Below are 26,397 nucleotides of genomic sequence, written 5' to 3' on the forward strand. Positions count from 1 at the left end.
CCACGGTTTCCCACAGGGCTCCTGTGCTGTAAGGCTGAGTCCCATGGCAGCGCCAGCCAGCCTTGCTTCTCAACTGAGTCAATTAATGTAATTAAACAGTGTTACCTCCTTGGAGACAGGAATGACACTTATTTTTATTTGCTCAAGTTCCTTTCTCATGTATATAAATTCCTTAAGCTGTGTAATTCTTTAGCTGTTGCTTTTATGTTTTATTCTGAACCTTAAGCAACTACACTAGCCAGAAGAGACGAATGGTCCAAGACGGCAACAAGTGAAAATCGAGCCCCAGACAGCACATGGGCAAAGGGACGAAAGCCACACGGGGCTACCGAGAAGGACAGTGCTTCCTGGGAGCTCCACAAGTAAGGACGTGCAGGCCCGCGCAGGCCAGCACAGGCCAGTGGGAAAGAAGGGCCTACTCTGAACACATCTGCAAACCACCCGTCTTCGTCAGTTATCAAGATGACACACACTAAACGGCACAACAGGTCACAGGCACGCACACTGGACAGAGCCAGCATATCAAGGGTCTGCAAGCAGGACCCCCCTGCAACAGCAGGCATGCAAGCAGGAACCCCCAGCAACAGCACGTCTGCAAGCAGGACCGCCCTGCAACAGCACGTCTGCAAGCAGGACCGCCCTGCAACAGCACATCTGCAAGCAGGACCCCACTGCAACAGCACGTCTACAAGCAGGACTGCCCTGCAACAGCACGCCTGCCTGTGCTCAACCCTGACACGCAGATCCTACTACATGGCAGCAGCATTCTATCAAATGGGAAAAAACAGCAACCCTCAGCGATCAAAACATACAAAACCTCACCAAGATGTTTCCACCAAACAAGGGGGTGTGAGCAGGCTCTGGCTGCCTGTCCCTGGGAAACCCTCATGCAGAGAACCCAGTGTCCCCCAGGCAGCGTGTGCCGGCACAAGACACAGTCGACAAGGTTCTTTGTTTTCTACTCTCCTTTGGGCATAATGACTCTGGCAATCTAATTAAATGTCACCTGTAATTCACAAACCTAAAGCTGTAGTGACATCAGTGTAAGCCAATTTGTCTACATAGAGTCAAGGAGACACGGTAGCCAGAGGCACTCTTGTCTAGGCACAGTGCTTGTTACAGTTAACAGTGTGTGTGTCCGCCTCCTCAGATCTTGTCACATCTGTAGACGCCTCCCTACTCGGGAGCCACCTAGTTCAAGCAGGGAGCTAATTCTAGGCTTTAGCCTGTGGACTCATCTCATGGCATTCAGATGATAATTAATCATGCTAATTGGTTTTAATATATAAGGAAAATTTTTACATAATTGAACTTGAAAACCCCACAAGTGATTTCTTCCACAAAGCTAAAATATACATAGTTGATGAAGAAAATAGGAGAATAATTTGAATCATTCATATGATACCCACAGTGCCAGAAAACGACTGACAGCAACTCCAAAAACCTCTCAAAGCTTGAACAGCAGTGGCAAAGACTACCAGCTGACATTCCCATGACTGGAAATCAATCAGAGGCTGGCAATGCCCCCAGGAAGCCCATGTCCAAAAGCATCGATGACAGTAAGAACGGAGGCTCTGTGACACTTCAGGCCGCCTACCGGCACCTGCTCTCCCCAGCACTGAAAACCTGTAGGCTTTGAACTTTTCCAAACCTACTTTATTTAGGGTTTTTTAATACCTTTCCCGCCCTTCCTACCCTAGGTAGGGGAGAAGAGAGGTCAATGGGAACAGGAGAAGTAAATCTTTTCAGAACCAGTTCCTTGGAGCGAGCTCACTCTTTGTAATCAGGATTTCAGGAAACCCCTTAAACAGCAAACTAGCAATTCAGCAAAGGTGAATGCAACAGCAGCAGCCGGAACCTGGAACCTCAAAGTGTTCTCTGGAACGTTTCCTCCTAGGAGTGTCTCGAAGTGGAGCGACGAACAGCCAAATGATGGGAAACAACACTAAGACCAAAAAACCTGGCCTCTGGTGTACACACACACACACATAACACACACATACACACACACACACACACACACACACACACACACACACACACACACACACCTCCTCTCACAGTCCGTACTAGGACGTTTATCAGTTGGTAAAGACCATGCCCAACAAGAGGCGGTTCTTCTTCTAGTGGACAAACACCACGGGTCCTCTCACAAGCCTGGTCCCATTGGTCACACACCACACACCCTCACACAAGTCTGTTTCACACCCCATGCTTGGGATCAAAACAAAGGCATGTGTACATCCACTGCAATAACCTGATTTAAAAACAACAACAACAACAGATTCAAAGCACAGCGAACCCCAGCAGGCTGTGGGGCGCCCAGGAACTCTTCCTAACTCTTCCTTCCTCAGAAGCCGCCATCTCTGGCCTGTGCAGCCGCTCCTGTGTTTGTCTACATTTGCTCTGACTCGGGTTGCCAGGACAGCGACCTTTCTCCAGAGCAGCCTCTGCCAAACACAAAGAAAGCCAACCTTCTGAAAACTCAGCTGCCAGAGGCGGTGGTGACAGCTACACGTACAAGCTAATGCATACAAGTAAGAGTAGAGGGTTAACTTGTTCATGGGTTACTTTTTAAAGATCTAATACTTCTCTGAAAACTAAAAGGTTAAGTTTGTTCACAAAGCTCTAAGCATGCTCAGGGTCTTAGGGGTGTGTGTGTGTGTGTGTGTGTGTGTGTGTGTGTGTGGTGACTGTTTCACTCTGTACCTAGGCTGCCCTCAAATTCCAATCCTGCCATGGCCTCACCCATGCTAGAATTATAGGTATGAGCCACACCATTTAATAATCACTGAAATATTACAAAAAAATATAGGCTCAAGTAGGAATGATCAGTGTTAAATTTTATTTCTCTCACACCTATACCCCATTACACATCTTCCTGTAAGTATACAAACGTGCCACACTTTAAATCCCCAGATCTAAAACAAACTAACAGAAGTGCACGTACTTGAAGGTTGAGTCTTCTTAAGAAACTTACTTTATTTCTATAGCATTTTATGTGGAAAACTCAAACAAAAGTAATTACGTATGCCAGGTCTGAATTCCAATCTTTAAACTGGAAGTTGTATGGTAAATCCTGTCCTAAACAGTACATGCTAGACACACAGACGCTGCTGCTAATGCCTGAGAACAGATTTTGACATGAACTGGCCTCCCCACTCCTCAGCACAGGCTTACACACAAAGGACAGAACACACGCCAAGTGAGCATCCAGCTATTGCACAATTCAACACACAGGAGCAAGCTGAAGAACTCGAAACTACAGCTTCGGCTGTCATGAGCCACTGTCTCTTCATAAAGTAAATACCAAGCTCTAGGTGGTTCTGTCTGGTGCAGCTCCTCCCTCTCCCAATCCTGATTCCTCCTTCACACTTGTTTCAGGTATGGGGCTCTCAACAGGAGGAGCAGAGTTTCCAAGGAACGGACGAGGGAGAAAAACAAACCTGCCAGCTGGAGTGTATAGCAACATCGTGCTGACAATGACTTATCAACAAATTAGACACTGTTCTCTCTAGATAGTAAGTCAGTGGTGTTTATTTTTTATTCTTTTTGACTTAAAACTAATTTTTAAAAGTATTCTAATAAAAAATATATCAGGCCAGCATGGTAGTGCAGGCCAGTAATCCTTCGCTCAGCGGCAAAGGCAGAAAGGTGTCCTCCAGTCTGAGCCAATCAGGGTTACATAGCAACACCCTGTCTCCAAACAATAAATAAATAAAATGTCAGTGATAGAACAATAGTAACCTTAAAGTAAACGGAGCTGCCATCTCTAGACAATCCGCTTCGGTTGTTTTAAACCTATATCTAATTCTCTGTTAGTAAAGTTTTATTTCGTTTTATTTATTAATTATCAAAGTTTTGGACCCTCCATCTCCATCACTGGTTTAAGAGCTCTAAAAGAAGGACAGGCACACCCCCTCCCGTTGTAAGCAAGATTAGCCGGAACTGCAACTGCCTGTGGTACTTTAGTGAATAACTGTTTCTGTGCCTCCCAAGCTTGGCAGTCTTTACTACTCAACAACATCTTGCTCAAGTGTTCTTTAAAATAACATTCAACAAGGAACTGGATCTGGGAGGACTCAGGAGGGTGTGACTATGATCAGAGTACACCTACCAGAGTAAAGACACCTAAGGTGCCAGTCACCCCAAAGCGATCAATAGCTTCAGTGCAGTCCCAACAAGTCCCCACACTCATCAATAGCCTCAATGCAGTCCCAACAAGTCCCCACACTCATCAATATCCACAGTGCAGTCCCAACAAGTCCCCACACTCATCAATAGCCTCAGTGCAGTCCCAACAAGTCCCCACACTCATCAATAGCCTCAATGCAGTCCCAACAAGTCCCCACACTCATCAATATCCACAGTGCAGTCCCAACAAGTCCCCACACTCATCAATAGCCTCAGTGCAGTCCCAACAAGTCCTCACACTCATCAATATCCACAGTGCAGTCCCAACAAGTCCCCACACTCATCAATAGCCTCAGTGCAGTCCCAACAAGTCCCCACACTCATCAATAGCCTCAATGCAGTCCCAACAAGTCCCCACACTCATCAATATCCACAGTGCAGTCCCAACAAGTCCCCACACTCATCAATAGCCTCAGTGCAGTCCCAACAAGTCCTCACACTCATCAATAGCCTCAGTGCAGTCCCAACAAGTCCTCACACTCATCAATAGCCTCAGTGCAGTCCCAACAAGTCCCCACACTCATCAATGGCCTCAATGCAGTCCCAACAAGTCCCCACACTACTCTAGAGAAAGTAAGCTGCCTCGGAGATGCACAGGGAGAGCAAGACAGCAGCTTCTTCCTGCTGTCATGCATGGCACTGTAAAGCTACACTGCAGACTGGTGTGGACCAAACGGGAGACACACAGAGTCCCCAGAGACAAGCACTTTCTCACAAAAGTGCCAACGAGACTCTTCCTCAAGGACAGCAAGAATGTGTCCCTGGATGCTGCGGAGAAAGCCACAGCCTACACCTGCACTATAAACAAAAAGTGCCTGAAAACATCCTAAATACAATACCTAAAACTACAAAAGGTCTAGAGAAAAACAAAAATTCTTTGCAAACTTGGGTCATGTGCTGAGCAATGGATTTCATCAAAAGTGAAGTTTCACTCGCTCCTCTCAATTTTCAGGTAAGTGAATAAATGGGAAACTCAAAGATAACGCATCTGACCATACACAGAAAGAGACATATATGTGTGTGTGCATAGACAATGTACATACATACACTATATATGTATATAACTATGGTTTGTGTCCAGGTTGTATAAATTTTTTAATTAGACAATTACTCACAAAACAGACAAAGACTTGGAACAGAAGCCTCACAGACGAACATATAAACAGCAAACAGTAGCACAGGTAAATGTCTTGCATCTTAGGTAACTAAAACCTCAAACCAAATCATCTGTGAGAGCCAAGCATGGAGGCTCACACAGTGTGTCCGGTGAGTCATCAGGAAACACCAAAACCTGCCTGACGCATAGCAGCATGGCTGTCACTCCTCAGTGGCAGGAGTGCAGCACACAGCAGCCACCACGGAAAACAGGAGTGCTAGAGAGTTAGCCACGCACCTGCCACACAGCGCCACATTCCACTTCTCAGTACTTAACCAAAATAAATGAAAACTAATATAGCCAAAAAAAAAATGCATTCTTATAACAGCTCCATTCCAAAACACAATGTAGAAAGAATCTCTTGTATCTGTTTGGAAGCACAATCCATCAATAAAAAGCTAAAATGGCCTATACAGGAGGTGGGCATCCCGCAGGCAGAGAGGATTCTGAGACAGCCAGGGGAGGGAGAGTTTACCCTGCAAGATACGAAGACAGAGACATGGTACACCTGAGCAAAGGTGACCAGCCACATGGTAAAATTAGGTTAGTATAAGTGGGTTATTTTAAGTTATTAGCTAGTCAAAGAGCCTAGCTATATAGGCTAGGTATTTGTAAATATATTTTGGGTCTCATAAGCCACTATTCCAGGAGCCTGGGGCCAGGAGGAAAAACCACGGCAAAGATACAAAACTTAGAAATAACCTAAGTGCCCACCAACTAGTAAGCGCATGTTGTCTATCACTTAAGGAAGCGCCACTTCTCCTTAAGGACACACAAAGTTTGGGCGCAGACATCAATGGGTGAGTTAGAAAAGCACTCAGTGAAAGAAAGTGGGAACGAAAGGCCATACTACAGCCCTGCGCACGCACAACCCTACATCGCAGCCCTGCACACGCACAACCCTGCACCGCAGCCCTGCGCACGCACAACCCTGCACCGCAGCCCTGCGCACACACAGCCCTGCGCACACACAACCCTGCACCGCAGCCCTGCACACGCACAACCCTGCGCACGCACAACCCTGCACACGCACAACCCTGCACCGCAGCCCTGCGCACGCACAGCCCTGCGCACACAGAACCCTGCACCGCAGCCCTGCGCACGCACAGCCCTGCGCACACAGAACCCTGCACCGCAGCCCTGCGCACGCACAACCCTGCACCGCAGCCCTGCGCACGCACAGCCCTGCGCACGCACAACTCTGCACCGCAGCCCTGCGCACGCACAGCCCTGCGCACACAGAACCCTGCACCGCAGCCCTGCGCACGCACAACCCTGCACCGCAGCGCTGCGCACGCACAACCCTACACTGCAATGCTGCACATACATAATTCCAGAAAAGGGGAAATGGACAAGGATGAATCTGTAGCTATCCTGGACGATGCCAATGAGCAAACTGTGGTATGTTATGGGTCCCGCACTTGTCAGAGTGTACAGAAAGACATACTGATTTAATGAGTGGAAGGTTGCTCTAAACTAAAACGTGAAAGAAATGTCCTTTAGGAAATGTGCATCAACTCTGATTCATATAAGCTAAGCCCAAGTTGCTAGAAACTGAAGAAAAGAGACACAACCAACCTCTAAAATGTACCAAATTTTTTTTTAAAGTTTCATTGCTAATAAATGGATACATATTGATACAGAGTGGCCTTTCAAAAGTTGGTATTTTACAGGAAATGAGAAAATATAATGAGTGTTTATAAGGCACAGGCTGCAATGGGGAACTGTGATTGTGGACCTTAGAACTTGCACGCTTTCCCTTCTTTTTCATAAACAGAAACATCACACCCACCTCAATCCATTCCCACTTGCCTTGTGTCATCAAGAGATTGCCTTCAGAGTTTTCTTCATTCAAAAAATTCTATATTCTTTACAAATCTGATAGTGGCTGGGTGTTCGATTTAAAGTGTCCCATTAGGCAAAGTCCTGTCTGTACATTCAAGCTAAGATGCGCTAATAAATGATGAGCCCTTTACTTACACACACACACACACACACACACACACACACACACACGTTTCTCTAAGCAGTCTTCTTTTTCTATGATATATTAAGATGATTGAAATTTTTCTTAAAAACTCAAATTTCCTGGACTACTTTCTCGTTTTGCTTCATGTTGGGTTTTTTTTTTTTCCAATTTGGACTATGCTGTTGCTGGGCAACCGGCTCACATGAGCCAGCCCACAGAAACGCCTCCTAGCCATCCTGGGGGACAGCAAACTTCCTAACTAGGCCGTTCTCCACACTCTATCACAGGGCTTGGAGGCACCAGGAAGGTGCGGCGGGGCCGAGCATCCTGAGCCACTTGTCCCAACAGGTGAGTGACAGGCAGACCAACCCCAAGCAACAGCCTGCAGCGCCCTGCACTTCTCGGTGGCCGTCACCCGTTCCTGGGAGTATTCTGCAGGCTTCTGCCTGCGGGAAGGAATCGGGGCGGACGATGTGTCAGTGTCTGCACAGTGGAGTAAGACGTCGGAACTGGGGGTGGGGGTGGGGGTGTCGCACCCCTGGGGACCTCAGCTGAGCCCGAAGCCTTCCCTTCCCCAGGGCAGAGCCGCACCAGCGCGGACCGGGCGGAGAAGCCCAAGGCCGGCGGGCAACGCTCCCTCCGGACGCCGCGTCCCTGGGGAAGGGGGCCGACCGCGGCCGCGCGCTCCGCTAGGTGCCGGTCTCGGGTGAGAACGGCGGACGCCGGGGTGGGTGTGTCCCGGGACGGGCGATCCCGGAGGACTCCCAGCGCGCACAGCGCGGTTTCCCTACAGAGCGGAGACCGGAAGGGGCGCGCCGCTCGGCGCCGGCGGGAACTGCGGCCGGGTCAACACTTCCGTTCCGCTGGAGCAGCTGCGGCGCGGCCGGCGCGCGCGCTTCCCGTGGCTCTCCGCTCGGGACCACGGAGGGCGGGAGCGGGGTGCCTCTCCCGCACAGGTCCCGTGAGTCGCCGGCTGAGGCCTCGCGGCTGGCGGTAGCTCGGCCGCGTCCCCTCCCGCAGTTGGGACCCAGACCCTGTTGGCGCGCACCCACTTACCTGCTCCTGCCGCGGTGCTCCGCGCGTCACTCCCGACTCTCGGACACGTGCGCCGGGGCACGGGCTACGCCCCCCAACCCCCGGTGACTGCGGGCCCAGGAACCCAAGTTGGCGCAGCCCACGCACCACCCGGCGGCCAGGACCTCCTCACCGGAAGTTGATTTCCACCAAGGCCCGCCCAAGCCTGCGCGCGGCGCTCCAGTCACCAGCTGGCGCATCACATGACCCCAAGCTGAGGCCAGGTGAGCCTCGTCCGAGGAGAGAGCTGACCTGTGAAGAGCTCGGGACTGGCCGTCCTCAGAAACTGCACCGTGCCTTGTCTGTTGTGCTGAGTGGCCGCTCAGTTAAATAACAAGACCACCCACCAAATGTTCCTCCTCTTCAAAGATTCAGCAGGCAAGGCCACAAGAAGAGATTCGTGGTTGGCTGATCCTCAGGAAAATGCACCCTGCAATAGAGGGGCTTTGACTTAAGCTTTTCCTGACCTTTCGCAAGAGTTGCCGCCTGTTAAAAGTCCTCAGTCTTACTTAGTGACAGGTCCACGAAAACCACCTACCATCAAAATCTTCCTTTCTCCTGTCCAGAACTGGAGTCTGCCATGAGATCCCTTCACGCCTCTAATCACTTCACCACTTAGAAGCAACAAAAAGAGAGGCAGACAGACAGACAGAACTAAATAAAGCACAGGAAGTATGACATGGTCAAGAAATGTTTGACGTGATGTCTGTTCCGAATGGCAAAGCAGAACTCCGAAGTTATTGAATGTGCCTAAGCTAAAAGCGTTTCTAGACCTGCGGATGTTGAAGGTCTCTACCCTAGGACTGTAGCTCTTGTAACCCACTACATCATAGCATTTCCTTTAGAAACAGTTGAATTTTCATCTGCCATGGCATCCTTATATGAAATCCTTCAGTCAACAGCTTTTCCTGAAGGGAACACGCACACACACACACAAATATTTGTTTGAAAGGGAGAGTGGTTGTGTGACCTCGTGTGGCTGTTACATGGAAATGGTCAATAAGTAGCACACTTACTCGGATGGTTTAGACAACATTCACTTAACATGTTTTATTGAATGTATCCCGTTTACCCAGGACGAGTGGTAAGAGTCTAGGAGCGAACCAGATACACTCAGGACACGTTACTGCCTAGTACCCTGGATCTCTGCGTGTGAGTCCCTAGACTACTCCTATTCGTACAAAAGACATTCTTCAACATCTTGGGAATGGCTCTTCCGTTCTGTCCACTGAACAAAACTGACTAAACTATATAATCTGTGTGACGTGTCAACAGAGTCTCAACAAGCCTCCACTAAGCTGGGCAACCTGAAGTCAATAGTAAAATCTTGTCATATTGAGCCAATCACCTTTTCTCGCTCTTTTTCCATCCCACACATTCTTTACACAATTAAGTATATGTCTATTGTAGGAATTTGATTTCTTACACTTTTTTTTAACTTCCTATTGAGCACGAAGTCAAGGACCAGGTCTTTATTTGTATGCCCAGCAAGCCGTTTCCTCCGACTCCTGGTACATCTAGCCATCTGGTAATTGCAAAGGAAAAGCATGCAATAAGTATTTTTCAAACTGTTCATCAATACCTGTGTGTCAGCTTGTCTCTTTCTGTGCTGGAAAATTTAATGCCCTTTGTTTCCATTCAAACATCTGATGCTTAGTCTGTCCCACTTAATCCAAAGTTCATTATTGCGTGTACTTAACATAATGATAGTAACATCCATAGAGCATCTACATGTCTGTGGCATTGGGCAAAATAGAATAAAAATCTATTTGCTTGGTGTACAGTTTAGGTATATTTAACCACTTTTCAAATAAGAACAAAGACTCAAGAAAGGTAACTTGACGTGCTGTAAAGCAAGATTGAAAGCCAGACTGACCACCAGAGTGACTGTTGCCCCATACAGCACACCGCTCCACTTTCCAAATCACTGTTTATCGTCAGAATATCACCATAGACATCCCTCATAGTAATCTGTATTTTTAACTTTAAACTTTCAACATACTCACACTTAAGCACCCATAACCATGATCAGCTTTAAAGTGTTTCCAAAGGAAACCCCATGCACTTCAGTGTCATCCCATAATCTCTTGACACCTCACCTCATCCCTAGGCAACATTAACCCACTCTGTCACTTACATGTGCTTGCTTCCTCTGGACACGTCTCATACATACAATGTGTGACCTTTTGTGCGTGCTCTCCTTCACTTAGCGTGATGTGTGTAGCCTGGCCCTTGCCTTTCGGGTGAAGATTGGACGTAGCCTGAATTGCTGGATCATATTTTAGTTCCGTCCTTTAAGAGCTCTGGTCCTCTTCCACACCACCTTCCACTCTCATCTGCGGCAGGAGAAGCCTTTCATCTCTGCTGTGCCTCACTTCAGGAGCACAGACCTTGATCCTGATGATTCAGAACAGTCCTACGAGCCATCTGGCACTGCTCTAGACATTTGTTGTGCCTGTGTCTAGAGACCCATAGTACTCACAGCCAGTGGCCTAAGAGGAGAAGTTTGGCCCTCAGCCCTCAAGAGGATCAAGTGTAGAGAAGGATGCAATCAAATCAGAAATGAGACTGAACCAAATTAGAGGCACTGAGTGCTCCTCTCAACCTGTCTGACCAGGAGGTTTTGAAAGCTCAAGGGCCAGCCTAGCTGAGAAATAGGAGTGTGCTCCAAACAAGTAAAAAAGAAGGCATGGAGGAAAGAAAGAAAAAGCATGGACTGAATGTTTTTGCTTGCCTGGAGCTGTAGGGTAAATACAATTTATAGGTAGGTATGGTGAAAGCTAAGGTGTGGGGGGAGAAGCTGTGACAGGACAGTTGTCAGTGCAAAACACAGCTTTCATTCCATAGAAAATAAGAGATGATGTATTGGCATTCAATATAAGTGATCATGACCTGGAAATTGAGTCAGACCACAACAAGATGTGTTCCAACATGGATGAGCTTATGTGACTGTTTCATAGTGATAAAACAAAATAAAGTCACAGTTGAATGCACTTTCCAAACGTTGTGGAGGACATCAGCTAGACAGATTACAGCTAAGCAGAGAAGTTCTGCCTATATATTCCAAATGTTACGATTTTCTTGGCCTTTGGGTCAGTGGATGCTGGTGTGCTGCTAGGTAAACAAATTCCAAAGATCTCATCTGGCAGTAAAAGGGACTGCTACATCAGATGTGTGTGGCTACTACAGGAATAAAGGCAGGCCACGTTCATATTGTCTCTGGATCTGGAACATTCCACCACTCCAAAATCAAGGCCATCGTAACCAGGTGGTCTGCAGAACCCTCAACATCGATATAACATTGGGGGTATGGGATGTGACATGAGATCCCACAGGACAAATAGGACTGTCTCCAGAGGAGGCAAGATAAAGAAAAGTTTCCCAAACTCCACAGAAAGACTGGAATTCTATTCTGAGGCAATGAAAATGTTGGGATTTGTCCATCAAGGCAGGGGGAATCATTTCAGCAGAGGTGTGCAGGCAAGGAGAAGGAACCGGCTAAAACAGAAACAGCTAGTAGACATGAGTCAGCTGGGATGAGGAATCATGTAGGAATGAGGTGGCCATGAAGGTGGCAAGGCTTTCTGGGAAATTGTAGGCAGCACAGTAGGCACAGGAGAGGGAGGGGAAGATCAAGAACCGAAGAAGGCTCCGCATGCTGAAGCTGCTTAAAAAGGTGGAGAATGGACATGCAGGTGGCAAGACAACCATGGGCTCCTGAAACACCCTGAGTGCCCTCTGACAGCTGCCACGCCGTCCTGGGTGACTTCTCACAACTCTGAAGGCTGGGAAGCCCAAGATTCTGGTGCAAAGCAGACCAGAGGCTTCCGATCCATAGATGGCACCTCACCAGAAGATGCTAGTGGGGAGTTGCCAAGTTCTGCTGGTGCCATCATGGTTCAGATGTTGATGAAGTTACCCACAGAGATGGCGAGAGTCACAGCAAAGTGTATGTGACATTGTGCACAGGCTGAGAATAGCTGAGAGGGGTTGTTGCTCATGAGGCTTTACAGGGAGTTCAGGGGAGGTTTGCCAGGTGGGCCTAAAAATGAAAGTTTGGGAAAGACTTTCAGCTTGGGGGGGGGGCGTCTCTCTCTCTCTCTCTCTCTCTCTCTCTCTCTCTCTCTCTCTCTCTCTCTCTCTCTCTCTGTGTGTGTGTGTGTGTGTGTGTGTGTGTGTGTGTGTGTGTGTGTTTGGGGGACTCTTTTTCACCATGGCATAGGGCTACTGTGAAGAACCCCACACTGGGCTGGGCTGAATTTCCTGCTGGCCCCAAAACCTGGAACACCTAGGCTTACTTATCACTTTGCCCACATGGAAGGCAACAGGTAACAAGCTAAGAGTATGATCTGAAAGTTACCAAGAAATATAAAAATGTAGTCAGTCTGTTTATTATGTGTGTGTGTGTTGCATGTGCATGTGAATGTACATGGATGTTGATATCAGCCGTCTGCTGCTCTCCACCTTACTTTTCATAAGTTCAAGGCTCTGTGATACCTCATCAATTTGGCTATTCTGGCTGGCCAATGAGCTCCAAGGATCCAAGCGTCTCCGCCCTGCCCCACCCCCAGCAATGGAGGCGCAGATGTGCAGTACCACACTTACCTTTATGTGGGTGATGGAGACCTGACCCCAGGGCCTCATGACTTTGCCAACTAAGCCAGCAAGGAGTCCCCATGACCCTGTTAGGGCTGTGATCAGGAGCAGTGACTCTATAATGGCCCTGGCTGAGGGTTTTTATTGTTATTTTGAGCTTTTTCACTAAATTTTGTTCTTACCAAGAATAGATGTTTGTGCTTACCATATTAATTGCTAGACTTTAAGGCTCTCCAGTGTTGAAGATTATTAATATTTAATATTGATTTATGATTTTAGTAAATCAGCAGTTACTCCTTAACCACACAGAGAGCCTAGGATTATTTAATTAGCCTAGAGCACAGTGCTGAGCAATAATTACTCCATCCTAAGCCTCCAAGCTAGTATCGTTTCCTCCCATTCAGATTTCCTACAGTATACTTGCTTTTTACTCATCTCTTAAGTCCAGCTCATTCCTTGTGGTCCTTCCAGGTTCTCACCACTTGCATCTCCCCTACTTCCTGTTCCTCCTCCGCTCACTGGACCAGGATGCCCCACCCTATTCTCTGTATTGCTCAGCATTGGCTAGTTGGCTTTTATTGGCAATACAGAGAACAAATGGTGACATGTTTGCACAAACTTGAGACAGGAGATACTTAGAGTAAACATCACAATGCAGTGTCTGGATTGAAACCAGATAGTGGGGTAGAGAAACCAGCATCTGACGAGCAGGGTAACCTGTGCACAGTCCACAGGAAAGTTCTGCCAGTGCTCCAGAGGGACCCGACTGATTTGACAGTGAAGCAGGGGAACTAGAGAGAGAAATAATGTGCCACAGTGGTTGGGGGCAAAGGAGTCTGGGTATGCGTTCTGGTCTTGGGCCTGCTTTGTCTCCCGCTGTGCTCAGGTGGGCATGCCTGGTCTGGGTGCTCCCTGGTTGACAGAAGCTAGAAGGAGGTATGGCCGCCTCCTTGCCATAGTCGCTGGGGGCTGGGGGAGATGACACCGCCCTGGGGTTGTCACAGCACTGCTCCCTGAGGTCATCTGGACTATTTTGGTGATCGCTCATACAGAGTTCTGGGCCCCTGGTCAGTGACTGTTGGAAAGAATGTCATCTCTTCTAAGAATATCAGTGGAGAAGTGCACAAGCCTTGGTGCCTTTTATGGCTAAGTTACAGGAAGCAGATGTAGGAACAGAGCAGGCCCAGGGAGCAAGAAAACCCACAGAACCCCGAGGTGGACCCAAAGCTAGGACTGAAGCCGTTCTAAAGCCTCCACGTTGTAGCGATTGTCAGACCCGTTGGGTCTTCTGTTGCCTGTGCGCCTGGGTGTGTGATGGTGTAGAAGGAGCCTGTATTCCAGCTTCAAATCAATATGACAAAATGAACTGTCACCTCCTTCAAACAGAAAAGGCCTTATCTGCCTTCTTCCTTGTCCAAGCCGCAGCTTTGCACAGGAGCTGTTCTCCCAGATTCCTGTGCATCTTGGCTTGTGCATCAGTCAGTGGGAAAGGATTTCAGACACCGCTCTGAGCAGTGCGCAGCTGAGTATGTAGTAAACTCTGAGTGACTTGGCACCTTCCTGATCTTTCTTCAGTTAGATCTCTGAGTTATGCCTGACACACAACCACCGATGACATTCACAGCCCAGAGGGCGTGTCTGACCCCTCGCTCCTCATTCTGAGATGCTGAGCAGCCCCCTCCCCAGCCTGCCAACACTGCCCCTCATCATGTGCATCTTGGTTTATGTAGTTAGCCTAATTCCAACGGAACAAGAATCTCTCTTCTAATTAGTGTCTGAAGACATGAATTGCTTCTTGGCAGACAAAGGCAGATGCATAAAAGAATAAACAAGCCAGGAAATGAAAATAAGTCATAAGCTCATCTGTAGAATGATATAAATTAGTAAACATGAATTTCATGGCTGAAAATAACACGTGTGTCTGCTCTGTACTGGAGCTCCACCACATCCTTTAAAAATAATTCATTTCTATGCAAGTAAACTTTCTAAAGCCAGTGCTGGGCGTGACGTGGGGAGGGTGTACAGGGAGCCGCGCAGTGTGGCGCTTGCCTGGCCTGTGCACAGCTCTGAACTGAATTCCCAGAAAGCAAAACCCGTCTATCTCCAGCGTTTAATTACAGTTCTGATCAAACAACAAAAAAGTCATGTCATGGGTTGATTTTAATAGGCCAGCTAGTCAGATAATTACAAATGGTTGTTCAAATGGCACACCTCCAGCTGCTGGATGCTACGTTTCTATAATGCACACTGGGAAACTGAGTCTCACACCCTTATCGGACCACCACATTCCGTCTTTCAAAGCTACTGCACCACTTCCGCGGACCTTGCAATCAGCACTCCAGGCAGAATGCCAGGCGAGAGCTACCGGTGCAGCTCAGACAAACTGAGTGTGAACTAAACGTTTTCCTAAGTTTTGATGTGCCATGAAATTAGCAGATGGTGAGAAAACTCTGAAGTTTGAAGAGCGGGGTTTGAGGGAACATGAGTGAGCCCCGGGCAGCTGTCTCCTGCCTTTGGACCCTCTCTCAGTTGACTAGAAAAAGGAGAGCAGCGCTTGGCGGTGGTGGGCGGCCTTACTGCTTGCTTCTCTTTCTCTCTCTTTTTGCCTTTTTTGGGGGGTTGGGTTTTAAATAATTCTAATTATAAAAGGTAATTACCTCTTTGATTATGTCAAACTTTAATCTAGCATAGAAAAACAAAACTGAAAGCAATGTCTTGCTAGCAGAGACAATGCTGCCTGAATGTATATTTTAGGGTCAGTTCAAACACACACACACACATACACACACACACACACACACACACACACACACACGTGTCTGTCTGTCTACCTGCCTGCCTGCCTGTCTGTACACAGGCCCTTGTGATGCAAGCCTCTTGACAGAGTTTCATCCCTAGAAAACACACACACACATACACACACATGCGCACACACGCACACACACACACACACGTGTCTGTCTGCCTGCGTGTCTGTACACAGGCCCTTGTGATACAAGCCTCTTGACAGAGTTTGGTCCTTAGAACACAGAGATAAAGGGGAAAATCCAACTCCACGAAGTTGTCCTCTGATCTCCACAAACACAGTGTGGCATGAACATGCCCCCAGATTGCATCCCACCCCAGCAATGGTGATAGAGTAAACATTAAATAAAGGTCCCACAAAATGCTCCTCCCAAAAGCTTTAGAATGTGAGAGCCAAGTCCTGTGGATATAGGGTCGTTGATGATGTCCAGCCTGCAGTATCACAGTCTGCCTCTAGCAACAAGCAACACCCACTTTGGGGGAAGAAAGGCAGAGCCACAAGTTAAACATTGCAGGTATAGCCGCCTGCAGACCACAGCCGACAGAGCCACGCGCACACACACTCCAGGGCATCTATGAGTGCCACCTAAGGTAAAATCACACTTAAACCATTGTGGGGTGTGTGTGTGTGTGTGTGTGTGTGTGTGTGTGTGTGTGTGTGTGTGTGTGTTTGCTTTGTGCCTTGATTATGTAGCTCTTTATCTGGAACTTTGTAGCTGACAACACAGTATTATATCAAAAGGTTCAACGCTCTTAGAAAAGCTCTTTGGTTTCTAGGAAAACACTAAGAATTCCTTTTGCTCCCCACCCCCACCGCACCCAGCACTGGGGACTTAGCCCAAAGCCTCACAGTGCCAGGAAAGCATTCTACTACCAACCTTCACCCCGCCCCAAATCTGAATATCCTTGACACAGCATGTCCCCCATGCTCATAACAATGGCAGGAATATGGCTCAGAGTAGGTCACTATGTTCTATGAGCATTGTGCAGGATTGGTGCCCAGTTCCCTCTGTCTGAGCACCTGAGAATAGAGTAGCTGTCCTTCTGCGGATTCACTTAGCTCTAAACCTCAAGTTCTCTCCTGGGATTTTAGACGATCCTTCAGTTTGCACCGCCATGTCACCACCATGTCACCGCCCTGCAGTTTGGGGCCTGTGTTCTACCTGCTCCAAATCTCTGTGGGAAATCTTTGCCTGTTACAGATGGTTCTGCTTCATACATGCCACTGCGGGACGCACAGCATCCTCTGCAGGAAACCTTCTCAGTTACATGATTCATCCTGCAAACCCACCCAAAGCTCAGGTACCCACCCTCGGTGACTCTGACAGCTTGGGACAGTGTCTTTGTGCACCGTGTAAAGAGTGTCTCCGTATTATTCAAATGCTGGCCCCTGCACTGGTGCAGGCCTCACTGCAGGCTGGACTTTGATGTGCCCAAGTTCTTGGGTTTCATGCCAGAGTTCATTCCAGATGTAGTCCAGTTGACAACCAAGAGTAGAAACCACACCGTGTGCAGGACAAAGGCCGTCGCCGGAGCAGTGGCCATTGGTAACACGGCTACTTGGTTGGCTTGAGTCAGTCTCTATCCTCCAGGATGAAATGCAGAGAAGAGAGAATTGAATTGACCATCCCTGACTCCCTACAGCAGAGCCAAGGATCTTTTTTCCCCACAAAAGAACAGGTAAGTTACTGCTTTAAGCTGAGCTTGGCAGAACTCCATTTTTTTCTACTTCCCTTTATGCTAGTTCTAAAGAGATGTTCCTAGAGGTAAGTTTATCTCGATGTCAATGAAAAGCCCCAACAACAACAACAACAACTTCTTCTCCCCCACCTCCTCTTCCCCCTCCTTCTGTTTGAGGCACATTGCCTGAGTAGATGCCTTGTGTTCACTTTGGGGAGGGATCATGGGAATGATTCTTGGGACACATGGCTGGCCCTGGTACCTACTAACATACCAAAGTGCATACTGGCCTACAGGCTCACTGAGTACCCCAGTGGTTCCTCTCAGCTCTCCTCAGCCCGGTCTCCTCACTCCCATGTAGTCCTGTGCCTCCGCCTGCTCTTTTGGTCTTCTGCTCTCAGTTCCTGGTGCGATCTCTTCTCTTCCTCTCTTCTCTTCTCCTCCTCTCTCACTGCCCCCTGCCCTGTGGCCCAGTTCAGTCTACCACTTTCTCTCCCTGCTCCAGAATCTACCAGGTGCCTCTAGCTTTGCTTCCTCACATCTACTATGAAAACCTTCTCTGAAACCATGCATGCCTTGGAGCAGTCATGTCCTCATTTTACTTAATTAGCATGTAGGTTGCCATAGCAGCACAGTGTCCATCCTCACAGAGATCTGCCCAGTTCCGTTGAAGCCTGGCTCAGGCCGGCACGCTGGATGAAGACTCACAGCCCTGGGCTGTGACGAGCTCTCCCAGTGGCACTAAGCTTGGCTTTCCTGTGGTGTCAGTTCTCTGCTCATTTCTCCAGCCCACAGGATCATCACATTTTATTAACTTCCCTTAATCCTGTCTCTCTGCCTGACATTTTGGAGTTTTCTGGTTTAATTATTTTTCAGTAATGAAAGGCTGTGGCATCTGGTACTCAAGTGTCACCATCCGGCCTCTCTTGTTTCAGGTCCTGTCATCTCCTTCACTGACAATTAGCTAAGCTCCGCAGCAGCCTCTCTCGGTTGCCGGAGAAGCATCATCGTCAACATCACCGAGGCCCCTCTCACCAGGTGGCAAATACCAAGTCCTCTGAGCCTTGTGGACACATTCGTCTTACCATGCTGAAGTTGAGCTTGTCAGTCCAAGCCCAGCATGCCAGGTCCCTGAGCAGTTTATCACATGCCAGCGTTCCACCAGACAAGCCGGCATGTCACCTCTCCAGCGAGGCCACTTATGCTGCTGCAGCTTGTTGTTTGGTCACAGTGATGAGGGAAGCAATGGGCACACAGTAAGGACAAGCATGCCTGCCTGACAGATGCCTCCCTTTGTTGTTTAGTATCTGTCCTGTTTTGCTTTGATTTTTACGTTTCATCTTATACAACGGCACGAAGATTGAGTGTAAATACATACAATATGTGATAATGGTTCCTTGATGTGCGTCACTAGAAAGTTGGTGTTTTTTCACTTGAGAGAATGTAAATGCTGTTTTAGTTGACTGTCTCAGAATCAGACATTGGCCTCACTGAACAATCAAAGCAACACATGGGCAGAAGTCAGTGGAAAGCCTCCTGCAGAAGTTCCTTTACCTCTGAAAGGAGTGAAAGCCAGCTTAGTGAGTTCACAAATAAATCGCCTCAGGAGCTGCAAAGCTTGGCTCAAGAAACCATCCAAGTTTGGCATAACTTAAATTTTCAATTACATAATAAAGAATATCAAGAAAAATTCATTTCCTTTTCAGAAAGTTCTAGATAAGTTACTTGTTCCTATTGGAAAATTAAAAATGTCGATACAGGAGTGGTTTTTTTTTTTCCAGATTTGAATTCAATTGAACAGGCATTTGCTTTTCATCTCCACTAATATCTGCTTCAGGGAGGAAACTGGCAATTATCTGAGGAGCAGTGAGGGCCAGGACAGTATTGATTACAGAAATGAGTGACCTACCTTATTGAAGACAGGGTATATGGGATCCATCCTGAGATGTGAGGTTTGAGCTTGTTTGTGTCTGTTTGCTATTGATTCAGCTGGTGATGGCTCCTAGTCAGGTGGTCATGAACACATCTGGCAACATGGCCACGTAAGCAGATGCGGGTCAGTCCAAGCCACGACTCTCATGCTGTTGGTTTCCTATTTGATCTTTGGCCTTGTCTTTGGTAGTAAGAACCCTCCAGACCTTTATATGAGAAATGGGGCTTTTTGTGCGAATGGTTTAGCTGGCTTCTCTGCAGACTGGGAAGACACTTCTTGTCATGGTTCTCACACGATGCCTTGGGCCTATTTGCAGGTGAGATAGAAGTGTAAGGTCATTTCTAAAGCCGGGTTACTATGACTCATTACAATTCTGGATGCAGTTTTGGCCAAACAAAGAGGAAAATTTTACCAACTGATGGCGTCCGATGACCTGAACGGAAAGAATTGGTGGGCCCAGGAGAGCACACAATTGAGAGAAGTGATCACGTCACCAGCTGTGACATCACGGGCTGGCACCAGCTGCCACCCTGGGCACAGAGGATGCACAGTCTACTCAACTCTCAGTTTCCTCTCTGGATTCCCCTGGGGTCGGCAGAGAGCCCTGTCCAGTGGTGTCTCACTGACACTTGTACTGACGGAAAACTAGGGTAAGAGGGCTGGCCTAGTGATTGTGTTCTGTATCCTGTAAGTGAGAATAAATGTTCCCTGTCAACTAAATTCTAATATAATTCCAGCCAGCACATGGATGCCAGCCTCGGGAGTTACAAACTCTCTGCATTCATGAGTCACCTCACGAGATACTGCATGATGAGATTTTTGGGGATTACTGGACAGATTTTTCTCTTTTAGTGTTAAAAGTGTAGAATATTATCCAAAGGTGGCTAAATTGCACCCCCACACACACATAGTGTGTGTATGTGCATGTGTGTGTGCATGTGTGTGTGTGTGTGTGTGTGTGTGTGTGTGTGTGTGTGTGTACATAAAGTAGAGGAGGCCATCATGTTATCACCTGCCTGCTCTATTAGTCCTCAACTCAGTCCATTGAAACAGGCTTTCTTACTGAACCTGAGCCTAGTTTTCTGGCTGGCAGCCAAAAACCCACAGCAACCTCTGCCTCCACACCATTGGTGTTATGGATGCACACGGCCAAGTGCTGGAGATTCGAACTCATGTCCTCATGGTTACATAGCGAGGGCTCTTAACCTGCTGAGCCATCTCCCCAGCCCCTGAGCTGCCCCATGCCTGAGTGCTCAGGTGTTTCTGATTATTTGCAGAGTCTATCAGAGAACAGCAACTGAAAACAGGAACAATACGCTCAGACATTTGTCAATTCTCCTCATCAAGAGCCTGAAGCCTGTCATGGAATTACAGCAAGCGTGAAAACGGAATACGTGCTCTGAACTATATAAAAAGGGAGGTACATAAAAGTACCAGGAAGACCCAGAAGCTGGAGAGGTGAGGACACGGGAGGAAAGATCCAAATCTGAGCTGATCTTACAGGCAAGGCAGACACCACTGTCATAGGGGCATGCTGAGAGTAAAGAAGGCCCCCCCCCCTCAGATAAAGCAAACAGAACTTGCAGAATCAAAGGACCCAAGGGCTCGGGCCATGCAAGAGTTATAGAAAAGGATGTCAGAGACTCACACTGTGAGGACACAAAACACGCTGCAGACACTGAAACACAAGCAGGTCATGGAGGAGTGAAGGGTACACACCACAGCTGTGCACACAGAAAGCTCAGCCTGGTTTGTGCAGGGCTGTGTGGACGGTGTCACGGGTACTGAAGAACCCAAAGGCAGTGTGGTGGTCTGAATAGGAAAGGCTCGCATGGCTCATAGATTTGAAAGCTTGGTGCCCAGTTGGCGGAACTGTTTGGGAAGGATTGGGGATGTGGCCTTGCTGGAGAACATGTGTCACTGCAGGCAGGCTTTAGGGATTCAAAAGTCCCGGCCATTTCCAGGCAGCTCTCTCTGCCTCGTGCTTGTGGGGCAAGATACACATTCTCACCAGCTTCTCCAGCGTCCAGCTGCTGCCTGCTGCCTGCTGCCTGCTGCCTGCTGCCTGCTGCCTGCTGCCTGCTACCTGCTGCCTGCTGCCTGCTACCTGCTGCCTGCCGCCTGCCTGCTGCTGCCTGCTGCCTGCCTGCTGCCTGCTGCCTGCTGCCTGCCTGCTGCCTGCCTGCTGCCTGCTGCCTGCTGCCTGCCTGCTGCCTGCTGCCTGCTGCCTGCCTGCTGCTGCCTGCTGCCTGCCTGCCTGCTGCCTGCTGCCTGCTGCCTGCTGCCTGCTGCCTGCTGCCTGTTGCCTGCCGCCTGCCTGCTGCTGCCTGCTGCCTGCTGCCTGCCTGCTGCTGCCTGCTGCCTGCTGCCTGCTGCCTGCCTGCTGCTGCCTGCTGCCTGCTGCCTGCTGCCTGTTGCCTGCCGCCTGCCTGCTGCTGCCTGCCGCCTGCCTGCCTGCCTGCCTGCCTGCTGCCTGCCTGCCTGCTGCCTGTTGCCTGCTGCCTGCCTGCTGCCTGTTGCCTGCTGCCTGCCTGCTGCCTGTTGCCTGCTGCCTGCCTGCTGCTGCCTGCCTGCTGCCTGCCTGCCTGCCTGCTGCCTGCTGCCTGCTACCTGCTGCCTGCTGCCTGCCTGCCTGCCTGCCTGCTGCCTGCTCCCTGCCTGCTGCCTGCCTGCTGCCTGCCTGCCTGCTGCCTGCCTGCCTGCTGCCTGCCTGCCTGCTGCCTGCTGCCTGCTGCCTGCTGCCTGCCTGCTGCCTACTGCATGCCTGCTGCCTGCTGCTGCCTGCCATGCTCCAGCCATGATGGTCATGGACTCTCACGATCTGAAACTGTAACTTCCCAACAAGCATTTGCTTTAAGTTGTTTTGATCATGGTTTCGTATCACACAACAGGACAGAAACTAGGCAGGCTGTCCTAGTGTGCTTTCTATTGCTGCAATAAACACTGGGACCACAAACAACCTTGGGAGGGAAAGGTTTGCTAACTTACAGCCACCAGATTCGTCAGTAAGAAAATTCAGGGCAGGAGCCTAGAGGCAGAAGCGGAGACAGAGGTTATAGAGGGTACTGCAGACTGGCTTGTTCCTCCCTGGGCCACCAGCCCAGGGGTTGCGCTGCCTACAGAGAGCAAGGCCCTCCAATATCAACCATTAATCAAGAAAATACCCCACAGACCTTCCCTACAGGACAATCTTCGGGGGGCATTTTACCTAATGGGGTTCATATTCTCAGATGATCTGAGCTTACATCAAATTGAAAATAAAATAAAATAAAACCTAATGAGCGCACAGGCAGATTCAGATAAATACTGAATGTTTTCATGTGTAAAATTTGTCTTTAAAACCTGGTATGGTGGCACATCCCAGCACTCGGGAGGCAGAGGCAGACAGAGCTCTTTGACTTTGAGGCCAGCCTAGTCTACAAAGTGAGTCCAGGACAGCCAAAGCTATCCAGAGAAACCCAGTCTCGAGAAACCAAAAAGAAAATTGTCTTTAAATTAATGTAAACATAAACATATTTGTAAAATGGAAGTAGAAAGAGACTATGAGAGGGAGAAAGAAATCTAAAGGAGTCAGGAGAATGAGAGGATGATGGGATAGATACGGTGTGAGAGTAAAAAGGAGGAAGAAACTGGTGAGCAAGAGCAAAGCAAGGTGTAGGGAAGCACCAGAGTGTGTTAAATAAGCTCGTGCATTCATGACATGTGTGCACACACACATACACACACATACACACATACACATACATATACACGCACCTACACACACATATACACTTTGCACATCAAAAAAAAAGTAAAAAAGAAAAAGAAAAAGAAAAAGAAACTTTGAAAGAACAAGCAGAAAAGAAAAGGTGCCATACCACCAAATAGCAGAGAGTCTGGTTGAAAGGGGATCACTTAAGAGGCTCTTTTAAAATTCCTGCAGACGTTAAGACTGAAAAAGAAAACAAAGAAGAGTCTTCTGTAAAAAGTAGAATTCTGTCTGAGTAGAGCTAAGTAGTTGTGGGTGGAGTGGGGATCGAAGGAGTCAAAACATGGTCTGAGGTTTTGAGCTGAAGTGGGAGGAAGATGACATCATCCATTGACACAGGGCCATGAGAAGAGGGAGAGAGAGGAGGGGGGACAGACAGACAGACAGACAGACAGACAGACAGACAGACAGGGAAAGAAAGAAAGACAGACAGACAGAAAGACACAGTGAGAGAGACAGAAAGACAGAGGGAGACAGAGAGGGAGGGAGGGAGACAGAGAGAGGAGAGAGGGAGGGACAGAGAGAGTGAGGGGGAGAGGGAAAGGGAGGGAGGGAGAGAGAGAATTCTTAGAGGGAAAATTATTATTTATCTTTTCTCATACAATACATCTCTATTGCAGTTCTCCCTCCACTCTGCTCAAATCCCTCCCCAGTCCCTGCTCCCTCATCCCCCCCTCCCCCAGGAAAGAGCAGGCCTCCAGGGACATCACCTAAACATGGCGCAACAAGATACAGTAAGAGCAGGCACAGACATCAAGGCTGGGTGAGGCATCTCTGTAGGAGGGTAAGGGTCCCAAGAGCAGGCAAAAGAGCCAGAGACATCCCCACTCCTACTTTAGGAGTCCCCCAGCCACCAAGCTAGCCCAGACCCATATCAGCTCCAGGATTGTCACTTCAGTCTCTGAGCCCCAAATGTGCCCTGCTTAGTTGGTTCCAAGGTCATGCTCTCCTTGTGTCCTCTGCCTACTGGCTTCCAAGATTCCTCCTCCCCCTCCCCATCAGAGGGAAAGAACCTGATGTCTCCAGTCTGGCTCCCTTTCTGCCTACTGTTTGGCTGTGTGTCTCACCTGCTTCCATCAGCTGCCAGAGGCAGTCTCTAGTGATGGCAGGGCTAGGTGTCGACCTACGATTGTGGCAGAATATCATTAGAAATTAATTCATTGGTTTTTGTTCTTTTATTTTGTTTTGCTTTGTTTTGTTGCCAGTTATGTTTGGTGTCACTCTAGGTCTCTGGGCTGTCCAGCCTCTGTTCCTGGTCATCCAGGCAGCATCAGGTATGGCTCCCTCTTGTGGCATGGGCCTCAAATTAGACCAGTCCCTGGTTGGCCACTTCCACAGGTCTTGTGCCACCATTGCCCAGCCTATCTTCCAGGCAGGACAGGTTGTGGGTCAAAGGTTATGTGGCTGTGTTGGTGCCCCAGTCCCACCCGGAGGGGGACACGGGGAGGGGGGAGAGCCTTGCCTGGCTACAAAGAATGGACAGTTTGGGCTCCGCATCCTCCATTAGCAGGAGTCCTCCCTAGGGTCCTCCTCACAGAGTCCTAGGATTTTCCACTGCACTCAGCTTCCCCATCACCCCCAAATGCCTTTCAATTTGCGTCTTCTCTGCCTATAATCAATCTCTCTCTCCATCCTTTCCTCTCGACCTGATTGGTCTCTCCTATTCCCATCCCCACCTGCAAAATCCATTCTATTTCTCCTTCCCAGCAAGAACCGTGCATCCTCCAGAGAGCCCTCCTTAGCCTCTGGCTCCGTGGGCTAGAGCCTGATTATCATTTACCTAATATCTAATATCCACTTGTAAATGAGTACACACCATGTTTATCCTGCTGGGTCTGGGTTTCCTCACTCAGGAGGATTTTTTTTTCTATTTCCATTCATTTGCCTGCAAATTTCATGATGCCATTGTTTTTAATAGCTGAGTAGTATTCCACTGTGTAAACGTACCACATTTTGTTTATCCTACAATTGAGGAGCATCTAGGTTGTTTCCAGTTTCTGTCTATTATAAATAAAGCCTCTTAAACACAGCTGAGCAAATGTCCCTGTGGTAAGATAGAGCATCCTGTGGGTGTGTGCTCAGGAGTGGTGTAGCTGGGTCATGAGGTACCTCGCCAGCATGAGCTGTGACTTGTGGTATTGAGCTTAGCCCTTCAGATAGGTGTAAGGTGGAATCTCAGAGTTTTTTTGATTTGCATTTCCTTCATGGCTAAGGACGTTGAACATTTCTTTAGGTGTTTCTCAGCCATTTGAGATTCCTCGGTTAAGAATTCTCTGTTTAGCCCTGTACCCCACATTTAAAATTACATTGTTTGGGTTGTTGATGGTCTAAAATCTCGAATTCTTTATATATTTTGGATATTAGCCCTTTACTGGACGTGGAGTTGCTAAGCATCTTTTCCCATTCTGTAGGCTGCTGTTTTCTCATATTGACGGTCTCCTTTGCCTTATAGAAGCTTTTCAGTTTCACAAAGTTCCACTTATTGCTGATCGTACAGCCTGAGCTGCTGGTGTTCTGTTCAGGAAGTTGTCTCCTGTGCCAATGAGGTCAGGGCTGTTCCCACTTTCTCTTGTATCAGGTTCAGTGTATCTGGTTTTATGTTTGATCCACTTGGACTTGAGTTTTGTGCAGGGTGATAAGTATGGATCTGTTTGCATTCTTCTACATTCAGACATCTAGCTGGACCAGCACCACTTGCTGAAGATGCTTTTGTTCCCATGCTTCATGTGTGTGTGTACATTGATGCCAGGGCCTCTGATTTGATTCCATTGATCACTATGTCTGTTTTTGTGGCAATACCATTCATATTTTATTGCTATAGCTCTGTAGCGAAGATTGAAATAAGGACAACAACACTTCCAGAACTTCTACCATTGTTCAGGGTTGCTTTAGATATCCTGGGGTTTTGTTTTTCCATATGAAGTTTGAGTATTGTCCTTTTGAGACCTGTAAAAAAATTATTCTGGAATTTCTATGGGAATTTCACTGAACCTTTAGGCTGCTCTTGGTAGGGTGACCATTTTAACTATGTTGATCCTACCGACCCATGAGCATGGGGGATCTCTCCGTCTTCTGATATCTTCTTCAGTTTTGTTCTTCAAATCCTTGAAGTTTTTCTCATATAGTTCTTTCTCCTGATTGGTTAAAGTTACCCCCAAGATATGTTATATTGTTTGTGGCTATTGTGAAGGGTGTTGTTTCCCTGGTTCCTTCTTCAGCCTGTCATTTGTGTACAGGAG

General features: G+C 48.2%; 1 protein-coding gene across 1 annotated transcript in view; it reads right to left on the bottom strand.

The window, feature by feature from the left end:
• The window catches only part of CCDC91 (coiled-coil domain containing 91), a 181,348-nt gene extending 171,294 nt beyond the window's left edge, over window positions 1–10,054 (bottom strand). Inside the window, exon 1 of the mRNA XM_084766575.1 lies at window positions 8,376–10,054. The gene's annotated coding sequence lies outside the window, so the exon portion shown is untranslated. The remainder of the gene's footprint in view (window positions 1–8,375) is intronic.
• Between the last annotated feature and the right edge of the window lie 16,343 nt (window positions 10,055–26,397).

The sequence above is a fragment of the Acomys minous genome, assembly GCF_964271855.1.
Source record: "Acomys minous genome assembly, chromosome: 17".
Lineage (NCBI taxonomy): Eukaryota > Metazoa > Chordata > Mammalia > Rodentia > Muridae > Acomys > Acomys minous.